The sequence below is a fragment of the Elephantulus edwardii genome, unplaced genomic scaffold, assembly GCF_000299155.1.
Source record: "Elephantulus edwardii isolate Elephantulus edwardi_28Jun2011 unplaced genomic scaffold, EleEdw1.0 scaffold00049, whole genome shotgun sequence".
Lineage (NCBI taxonomy): Eukaryota > Metazoa > Chordata > Mammalia > Macroscelidea > Macroscelididae > Elephantulus > Elephantulus edwardii.
The window spans coordinates 3,661,633-3,672,987 of record NW_006399799.1 but is presented as its reverse complement, the minus strand read 5'-3'; the positions used below and the strand labels follow the sequence as shown (position 1 = coordinate 3,672,987).

At 44.2% G+C, this 11,355-nt stretch overlaps 1 pseudogene; it reads right to left on the bottom strand.

The window, feature by feature from the left end:
* Positions 1-10,874: 10,874 nt before the first annotated feature.
* Positions 10,875-11,264, bottom strand: LOC102844185 (annotated as a pseudogene).
* Between the last annotated feature and the right edge of the window lie 91 nt (positions 11,265-11,355).

The following is an 11,355-nucleotide window of genomic DNA, read 5'->3' as shown; positions in this document are numbered from 1 at the left end:
TTAGGTGCTCTCCTGGGTAATCAGCAATGCCCCAGTAAATGCAGATAAGATCCTACCAGCCTTTCTCCTGCCAGGTTAGTTCCTCAACAGCTCGCCTGATAGCTCCGGGTGATGGCTGGATCCAAGGTGGTGCCCTGAGGTCACAGGGCTGTGGTGGGGGTTAAGATGTGTGGTTGTGGAGCTGCAAGGGGGGTGGGGGAAGGGGAGGAAAGCAAGGGACTAGGGGGTAAGGAGCGCAGGGCTTGGCCACTACCACCAAGAGGTGGGGACAGGGCTTGGGCGCTGCTGGGGGTTTATGCAGCAGCACCCTGTGTGTTAAGGGTCACACAGGTGTGGGTTGCCTGGGGGTCACACAGTGTCCGGTAGTCTTCGTTCCTCTGGGGTCTCACAGTCTTTGCTCCTCTGGAGTTCCGCGGTAGGTGGCTGGCTGTTGTTCTTCCCGGGTCTCTTCCTGGCCCCTCTCACGGTGGAACCCCGTCTGGTGGTGGCGTTCTCCCATCTGGTGGTGGCGTTCTCCCGTCTGGTGCCTGCGTTCTCGCGCTGCGTCGCTCTCGCTCGCAATCTTAATTCTGACATTTATGGAAACAGTTTTGGGAAATTGGGTTAATCTCAGAAATCACCCTTGTAGAGATTCTTTTGGGTTCATTGTTCTTCTGTGCTTGTGTTGTTCTTAGGAGTGTTTCCCAGAGTGGACTACCAAGGGACCTTGGCGGTGCTGCATTCCAGGACAGTGAAGGTGAATGTGTAGTCCAACAGAAGCCCCTCTGCCTCTTTTCTCACTGGCCTTTATTGAATCCTCATTGTAGGGTTTACTAAATTGCTAATACCCATGATCACCATTTTTGTGGCTCTTTCCAAGTGGCTAAACCCTTCCACAGCTATGAGCTCATTCTGGCCTCTTGATGGAAACTACTTCATAATGGAAACATATTAAGTCCCCTTTTTGAGAGAAGGAGAAAACACTCTTCTGGAATCCAGTAGAACTTAGATGAGAATCAGGTGTCTGACTGAGACTCCTGTCCCAAGTCCAGTGTCTTTTGAGACAACTCTTTTTTTTTTTTTTTAACTCTTGAGCATAAAGGAGTTGAAGTGTTTGTTAGACATTGTGCTGCTAAACAAAAGTTTAGATCTTTGAACTCACTAGGCATTCCAAAGTTAAGGGATGAGATGGTCAGCTCCCACAAATATTTAAGGCCCTGGGAACCCTGTTGGAGAAGTTTACTCTTTCTCACAGGTCTCTGTGAGTAGGGACTGACTTTATGCCAAGGGTTTACCACACTTGGAGATAAGGCTGGCCTCAAGTGAGTTAGTGTCATGGACGCCAGGAGTTCTGTCCCTTATAGCAGCTCAGTGAGACAGCCATAAGCATATCCATCCATTTTGTAGAAAAAGAAACTAAGGTACAGAGCAGAGGCATAATTGCCCCAAAGTCACCTACCTAGGTAAAGTGGTTGGCATGGAGGAATAGGGATTTGATCCCAGGCTGTCTGACTTGCCCAACTCCAAGTCTTAGCTCAGCTCTCCCCACCACGCAGTATTTACCCCACCAGTATAGCCACAGATGGAAGCCCCATCACTGCAAACAGATGCAGCTGATCTTCCAGTCCCAACTCCAGCTCGTAAGCACAGTCCAGGGAGCTCCTCACAGAATATTTTTCTTCATGTGCTTTCCAGGAAGGTCTAGTAAGAAAGGAGGATGAGTCTCTGATCCCAGAAAGATGAAGTAATCTTAGAGCACATCTTCTGCTTAGAGGACCAAGCGATGCCCCTTGGGTGGCTTCTGGATTCTTCTAACTGCAGGAAGGTGTGGCAACTAAGATCCTTGCAGTCATTCCTCCATACATGTTTAGCTGTCACCAACCACTCCCGTTTGTGGAAAATGAAGACAAGAGACAGACATGTGCACTAAAGATTGTTGAATAGTCATTGACACCATTCAGGAGCCCCTCAAAGGTCATGGCAGACACATGGCAGACCCAAGTGTCTGGTGTCACTACAGGGGATGATAGTAATAACTGCTTACATTCATGTAGCTCACTCTGAATATTTTATAGGAAGTTATTAGCCACTCTTCAAACTGGCTTCTAGTCTTGTCTGATAGTGCAGATGAGAACACTGACCCTGAGATATGTAATAGAAGGTTAAACATCTACTCTGCACTCAATTGTGATTTATTTACAGCCCATTTATAAGTTGATTCCAACTCTTAGTTTTAAAAGTGGGTCAGTGCAGGACTCAACTCACCAGTCATCCTGGGATCTGTGGCATTGACCTTGAAGACCTGCGTAATTATACCTTATGGAAGTGGGCACTAGCCTTTTCCTACTTCTGCACTTCTGATACTTCTCCTAAGGAGGCTGAGTCTTAGGATGACAACTTCTCTTCTGTCTGAGCACTGCTCTCATTTAGCCAGCCCATGAATATCCAAGGAATGTCCTGCTCAGGGCAGATTCATTGAAACAACGCCAGAACCAATCAGCCATAGAACAAAGTTAGGAGCAAAGGTTCTTTTTTGACTATAAGTTTCGTAGTGTAGGTTGATGTGCCAGTGTTTCTAAAACCAGTATGATTGTATAATTCTATATACTGATTGTATAAATGGTCATTGGACCCTATGTTTAAGAAAAGTGGGCAAACGCTGGGTTCAGCAAAGAAAAATAGGAGTGTTTACTTGATGATAAGAAATTTTCATTCTGAGCCTCCATAAGAAGATGAGAATGTGTGATACTGCCCAAATGCCTTTACCACTGAGGCATCCTTTATCTTAATATGGGGCAGTCTTGTCAGGACAGCGGAATGTGAAGGGCTTCCCTGGCCAGTTCTCCTTGGAGCTTTGATAGATCTTAATCTCTACTTAAGGAGTCTAACTGATGTGCAGACTGAGGGTCTCAACTTCTTCATCTGGAGTCCTCTTCCTGATTCCTGGGGAGTTCTAGGTGGCTGTGCACAGTGGTCTCGCTCTGCTATGCACCAATGGGCTAAGGAACCATGGATGTGATCTAAGGTCTCTCTGATATCCACGTGCCAACTTCTCAGAGAACACCCAGAGCAGCCTCAGACTTCAGCTTTCTTTAGCTCTAAGTCCTCACTTGGGTCTTGCTCCTGGTCCCTCTTTAGACTCTTCTTCTACTCAGTTTTCTGGCTCTCACCTTCTCTTGGTTAGAAGATCAAGAAAAACTCTGAGAGTTTTTAATTTTGACCACGGTGTAGGTGTGTCCAGTCTTCCCCACCCAGTCCCCTCCATGTGTGCTGAGGACAGAGCACATGTGACATCAATGACTTTACTTGAACAGTTATTCCTCAGGGATTTCTGTGAACTTATCTTTGGCAGCTGCAGGAGGACTTGATGGGCAGCCACAATTCACCTCACATTAGGGAGGAGTTGTGGGGAAGTCCTTTCCTGGAATGGAAACTACCTAGTTCTCAGGAGCTTGTATGTGCCTCGCCTGGTCCAGGAGGAGAAGCTGCTATTATCTTGAATCTCTGCTTTTTCAAGCTGTCTCTGATGAGCTCCAGGAAACCTGGGGATTCTCTCTATTAAAGTGCTGGGCCCAGAATTTTGACAATCCCTCTGGGAATACACAGGGTGACTATGATTTCAGATCATCCTCCTATGCCAGGCTGATAGGGTAGGGGCTGAAGTGTTCCCTGCCCTCTCTTATCTGTCTGGAAAATTTCCCATTTCTTCTCACAAATTTTCTTTGCCTTCCATTAGATACAACCCATGGTTTCCTCATTCTGTGGCCTTTCACTCTCATTGTTTCAATGATTTCTGTAAACTTGATGACTTCAAACTTAGTCTACCTGACAGTTGTTTTGACTCAATTAATTCCTTTTATCTGGATGCCCATCCCCAACCTTCCTTACTGGCCTACAAGCAGAGCCCTTCCTGTACATGTGTAACTTAAGTCCCACACCCCTGTATGGGGAACTCCACTTCCTGCACCTGGATTCTTTTACCCCTATATCTGGATTCACACATATTTGCTTCCTGAGCTACGCATTCCAGCATCTGGAGCCAGGCACAGCTGTATCTAGTACCCTTGCCTCTGAATCTGGACTCCCCTCCCTGTCCCCACATCCTGATGCCCACATTCCTGCACCTAGAATCTACCTCTGGGGCCACTTTGGGCCCATTTCTAAGATTCTTCTGCATAAATCTACTCCTCCTCCTCATTGCCTACCAGCCTGTGTTGGCATAGTTAACTTCATAATAAGCCCCGTGAATGAACTCATCAATTTATACTAATTGACATTTCTAGGACATAAACAGACCAACCTCTGAGCCCCATGAACTCTCTGAATCTACCTTGATGACCAACGTTGATTACTTATAACCTTATGATGCCACCAGAGAAATAGACTTCTGCATTCGGAATCCCCATTTCCTTGCTGCTGAGCTAGTTCAGTCTTCTCACTCCAACAACATAGAATAAATGAGATGCCACACAAGGAGTCATCCACATAGCTCAACTCCTTCCAGTCCATACATACTGAATTTTCTCCTCATCTTTGTATATGGGTTGTTTTCCCTAGCCTAACACTGCATGCACTGGTTTTTCTATCCAGTTCAAGAGCTATTTTTGAGGCACATAATTGTGTCATGTGCTGTTCATGGTGCTGGACCAATAGAGGATCAGGGAAGCTGGGCAGAGTCTCCTGGCCTGGAATATAAGAATTGCACTGATATAAGAATTTCCTCACATTTGCGTTCCAGGGAGAGGGCTTGCGACAGTGGTTCAGTTCATGGAATCCTTCATCTGAGCGTCACACATCTGCATCTACAGTCCCACACCCCTACTTTTACATCTTGAAACCCTTTTCTTTTTATCCCTAGTGAGCTCCATACTCCTGCATGTGAACCACACACCTTTATATCTTGTATCTAATAATAACATATTTGGAGTTTTATATGCCTAATTTGCATCCTCACACCTTTTCTTTTGGGACTTGTAGCTTTGGATATGAATCTCAAATTTGTTACCCTTTTATTTTAGACATTTTAGTTAAAACTATTTTCTCCTCTATAGAGTGGGACAGTACTGTCTCTATGAAGCGTCTGAGGGGTTTTGTGAGAACACAGTGTGTGTGATGCTATGACATGATTGAACTTGCAGACTAATTGGGCTAAGTTCTAGCTTTCTTGTTGTGTGATGCTTCCATGTCTTGACTGTAAGGTGGAGAAAATAACAGCATTCACTATATTGAGTGAATATGTGGGAAGACTGAGTTAACAAAGATCAAATACTTAAAACAGAGCCTGGTACAGTTGCTGTTTGGTGCCATTGAATTGAAGACAACTCCTAGCAACTCTGTGAGTAACATTTCTGAACTTTGTCCTATTCTGTGCTGTAGTGCACCTGTAATACATGAAAGCCAGCATAGACCTGGCATGTAGTTGTTCTATTAAAAAATTATGATCTTTCTACTTTTCTTTCACCCTTTCCTTATGAGATGTAGAGAATGGGGGGGGGGTGACAATGCACTCACTCTAGACAATGCCTTTTGGATGAATGTTTCTTTTGAGTTAAAAAGGCAAAACCCCAGTCAGGCGTAGATGCATGGTGAGGTGGGAGAGGGAAGGCAGGCAGGGAATCCTAGGCAGGGTTTCTCATTAGAGCTCAGAAATAATTTGTTAGTCTAATTAACTTCCAAGATGCCCTTTGTAAGCAAATCACAAGGGGTTTGGAATCAACAGATAATGTGCCCAGGAACAACAGACATCATAGTTCCCCAGGCAAGCACAACTCAGTCTCACATACCACATAGGTCTGTGTTTAGTGTTATATGTACATATTTCTATATACACACACATACAAACAAGATAGTGACTTTGCTATGTTTCACCACTACTTTCTTTTGGTTGAGTAGTCTGTAGGGAGCCATGCTGCTAACCCAAAGGTGGTTCCTCTCTTGTGGTTGCAATCCACTAGCTGCTCTGTGGGAGAAAGATGGGAACTCTCCTGTGCTATTCATAACCCCCTAAAACACACTAGAGGGTCAACTGTGAGTTGGTTCAACTTGATGGCAACATATATTTTTTTAAAAAAGATATTACTGATGTTTCGAGTAGGGTCTGGTACCTAATTGTTATTGGTTACTAGTAAGTGGACTCCCAACGCATGACAACTCCGTGCACACCAAGACAAAATACTGCCTTATCCTATACTGCCATTCTAGGACAGTTTGTGGATCAAATGATTTTGATTTATAGGGCTTTCATTGGCTGATTTTCTGTAGTGCATTTCTAGGCTTTTCTTCATAGTCATTCTTTGTCTGGAAGCTCCATTGAACCTGTTCAACATCAGCAACACACAGACTTTCATGGATAAGTGGTGGTGGCTACACATGAAATACACTGAGTTAGAATCAAACTCAGACCTCCCATCTCTCAGTTAGAAGATGAAAATTCTGTCATTGAACAACCAGTACCAGATGAACTGGGGGTCTCTGGCAAGCAGTCCCCCAGCTTGTGGGAATGCCTAAATTTTTAAATCCTGAAATGCTTGGCTTCACCTTCAGGCTGAGGGCTAGCATGTTGTGAGTCGATTTTATGCTGGAAGTTTTGAAGGTGTCTCACTTGAGGAGGGATAGGTACAGAACAGGCCCTCAGGCCTGATTTTAATTGTTTTTGGTCAAACATTCTTCTAGGTGGTATAGCACTGCTCTGTCAATTTCCTGTACCGAGGTAACTCGTGAGAGGTGGCTGTGATGCTGAACACTGTGACCCTGATGTGCCAAATGCAATATTGGTCACTCATGGTGGACGAAGAGCAGTGGTGTCTCTCTGGAGACTAGGGTGCGTCTGATACATGTCATGGTCTTCACAATCACCTGTTATGCATCAGAGAGTTGGACAATGACCAAGGAGGATAGAAGGAGAACTGATGCCTTTGAGCTGTGGTGCTGGAGAAGAGTATTGAGAATACCATGGACTGCTAGGAAAAAACAAACAGATTTGTCCTGGAGAGGGTTAAACCGGGTGGCTCCTTGGAGGCAAGGATTCTGAGGCTCCGTCTAACTTACTTTGGACATGTAGTGAGGAGAGACCAGTCCTTGGAGAGGGACATCATGCTTGGGAGGGTGGAGGGACGGCGCAGGAGAGGAAGGCCCTCTATGAGGTGGATTGATTCAGTGACTGGGGTAATCGGGATGGGAGTGTCAGAGACAGTGCGATTGGCACAGGACGGAGCGGAGTTTAGGGCTGTTGTACATAGGGTCGCTATGAGTCGCAGGCGACTCGACGGCACATAACAACAACAACAACAACATGGTGGACAGTGGTTGGTGGAGCTCCCCAGTTAAAACAATCTTGGAAAGAGGAGTGGCAACCACTTTTGAAATTGCTTGCCTCTGGAAACCCTATGAACTTGGAGAAATAAAAAAAGTTCATAGGGTCGCTGTGAGTCACCTATGACTCAACAACATTTAACAACAACAATAACAATAGTGCCTATAGCACTATTTGTCTATTTGTGCATTATTAATGATGCAAAGTCATTTGACTGTGTGGATCATGACAAGTTGTGATTGACACTGAGAAGAATGGGAATCCCAGAGCACCTGATTGTGCTCATGCAGAACGTGTACCAGGATCAGGAGGCTATTGTGAAAATGGAGCAGGGGAGCACTGCATGGTCTGGAATTGGGAAAGGAGTGCATCAGGTTGTATTATCTCTCTCTTCCTATTTAATCTGTATGCTGAGCAAATTATCCGAGAAGCTGGACTCTATGGGGAGGAGTGTGGCATCAGGATTAGAGGGAGGCTCATCAATAATCTGTGTTATGCAGATGATATAACTTTGCTTGCTGAAAGTGAGGGTGACTTGAAGCACTTGTTGCAGGAGATCAATGTGGCCTTTGGTATGGATTGCATCTTAATGTCAGAAGAACGAAGATTCTTACCACTGAACCAATAGGCACCATCATCATGATGGATGGAGAAGAGATTGAAACTTTCAAGAACTTCATCTTGCTTGGATCCACAATTAACAACCTTGGTACCAGCAGTTAGGAAATTAGGAGACACATTGCACTGGGGAAATTTGCAGTTAAGGACCTTTCCAAATTATTGAGGAGTAGTAATGTCAGTTCGAGGATAAGGTGCATATAATTCAGTTCATCTTCTTTCCAATTATTAGCTATGCCTCTGAGAGCTGGAAAATGAAAAAGGATGACAGAAAAAGAATTTACACTTTTGAACTGTGGTGTTGGAGAAGAGCACTGAACATCCCATGGATAGCCAAGAAATGAATAGATATGCCTTGGAGAGAGTGCAGCTAGAGTGCTCTTTAGAGACAGGAATGATGAGGCTTTGCCTCATATACTTTGGACATGTTGCTAGGAGGTGCTATTCCTTGGAGAAGGACATGATACTGGGAAGAGTGGAGGGACAGTGAGGGAAAGACCCTCAACCAAGTGTATTGGCACAGTGACTGCTGCAATGGGTTCTGGTGTGTCAGGAAGTGTGAGGATAGTGTAGAATGTGGTTCAGATCTTTTGTTCATAGGGTCATGCTCAACTCAATAGCACCCACCAACAATAACAAGTGCCTGTAGCAGTTATTTTTAAATTACTGCTCATGAGGACTGTTATGGTCTATAGAAACTGGTCATTGGTAGCTCCCCGGTCGGACCTAGGGAACATGCTTCATCCACCATACGCTAAATAAGCCTCTGCTTGTGATCTCTGAAAAGAGTTGATTGGTATATAGTAGGCAAGTAATGAATAAAGAATGAATTGTTTAGTGTACTTGTGAGGATACTGGTTTTGATAATTTGGAAGATGGTGGGATCCTTGATATAAATAAGAGACATGATAGAAATAAGGGGCACAGGAGAGAAAAAAACCACCCTTTTATGGGGGTGGTGGGTAGATTTCTAACAGATGTTTATGGAGTTAATGAGTTCATTGATCCTTGTGCTAAATATGAGAGTGTAGAACACAGTCAAGTGTATTTTCTGCTGGCTAGTATGTGACATTGATGGCTTAAGGCATACTTTGGGGAGTCCCCAGCAGTGGATAAGTGACTTTGAAGAGTATGTAAGTGAGAGGAGAGGAGAGGAGAGGAAAAGAGAAGAGAAGAGAAGACCATCTAGGCAGTCTCTGGGAGCCCTGATGTTTTAGAAAATAGAGAAAACATTTCCTGTGGAGGAGAAAGCACTCTCTACCAGTGATAGAGAAACTCTAGCAGGGTGTGAGGGGTGGAGGAGGAGGAAAAGAATGCCAAGGAGAGTTAATCCAGGGAAACCACCCATAAGCTAGGCAGCTATGGAAGAAGTCCCTAGATTTTCCCCTGTATCATCTTTCATGCAAAAGATCATTACAAAGGTTAAAGAAGAAGAAAAGACCAGGATGGATGTCAGATGAGACTCTGAGGATTGCATTAGAGTGCTGAGATGCTAAAGCTAAAGAAAGAAATCAAGAAATCAAAGAGCTGAATAGAAAATTTCAAAAGGCAGCTTAGGACGACAAAGCAAGATACTATAATGAAATGTGCAGAGAGCTGGAGTCAGAAAATCAAAAGGGCTGGGCTCGCTCAGCGTTTCTTAAACTGAAGGAGTTGAAAAACAAATTCAAGCCATGGGTGGCAATACTTAAGGATAGTTTGGGTAGTATGTTGTAGGATGTATAAAAAGAAGATGGAAGGAGTACACAGAGTCACTGTATCAGATGGAATTGGCTGACACAGAGGAATTTCATACAATAACGTTTGAGCAAGAACCTATGGGGATGAAGGAGGAAGTTCAAGTTGCTATGAAGGAATTGGCAAAAAACAAGGCTCCAGGAGTTGACTGCATACTAATTGATTTATTTCAACAAACAGACGCTGCCCTGGATGTAAAATTATGTTTCTCCATCCTTCCATTGAGAAATGATAATAATTATAGAATAGGGTTCAGGTCTTCCCCAGCCCCCCTTGCCCCTGTAGAGTCACTATGAGTTGTACTTGACTCTACCACAGTTAACAAGAAGAGCAGATGAAAGGGAGACTGGGGAAGTAGTTCTACTCTGAAAGGTAGGCTCTCTTGTTTTGGCTGAAGGTCCTGTGAAATGTTTGGTTGTTTTTGATTTAAGCCTCTTGGAGTTTTTGTTTCTTTGTTTGTTTGTTTTTAGATTTTAGTGAATATTCATAAAGAACTTGGATTTCCATTTATTTATTCATTTGTACACATTTTCCTACCTTTTCCCCCTCTTCCCAGTTCACTTTTTTCTTTGGGGGAAAAGTTATTTAATTGTTATACACTCTTACTACCCCCCCACCCCCCCACCCCTCGCCAACCCCAAGACCACTTTATATGCAACTCTTATTCTGGACTCTTGTCATGCCAATAATACTTAATCATATATTCCTTTTATACACTTCTCTCCCTCTTCTGTTTCAGTGCCATGTACATTATTTATCCCCTCTTTTTTTTTTGTTTTCCCCCAACCCCCGTATCAGTCCTGCTCTATAACAGTGGCATTATGCACTATTTGTCTTTTTGTGATATTTCATTCAGCATAATTTCCTCCATGGTCTCCCATTTTGTAGAATATTCCATGAGTTCTTTGTCAGTACTATGTAATGTTGCATTATGTAAATATACCACAGCTTCTCTATCCATTCATTTGTTGATGGGCACTTGGTTTGTTTGCAACTCTTTGCTATTGTGAAAAAATAAGCAATAAAAATGGGTGGGCATATATCTGCTTGCGTGGCAGTTATGGTTTCTTTAGGGTATATTCCCAGTAGTGGAATTGCTGGGTCAAATGGTATTTTTTTTTTATGGGAGAAGGAGCCAAAGCAGTGGCTAGTCTTTATTAGAAAGAAGGAAACATTCCAGCACATTTAGACCACGTCAGTGGGAGCATGAGCACAATTAGGGGCTCACTCAGTGAGCTAACTGGTGGGACACCAGCTTGTAATGGGCCCCACAATTAGGGCATCAATGCCCATCGCCTTTGTGTAACCAAAACCAGATCACAACATTGCTGTCTTCTTCACAGATGCAGCCTACTATTCGCTTATTGGTGATGGAGGGAACTAAATTAGGATCTTCCTTAGTGCCTGCAGCTGCCTTTGGAGCAAGCATATTGTATAGATCCTGGCCTTTCCGGGCAGCCATCATGACCTCCCGCTCCAACCCTGTCGCCTGATCATCATCGGTAGGCACACCACCTCCAGACGCCATCGAGCGCACGACGGCGACACCATTGGGACTGTGGGCCCTCAAGGCCTGAGCGGCCAATGCTCCAGCTCCACGAAATAACCTTGAAGCCATAACGCCCGCAAGCAGTGCCGGAAGGATGCTCAGGATAGGCAGGACTTCCGCTCAAATGGTATTTCTATTTGCAACTTGCTGCCTTCCACAG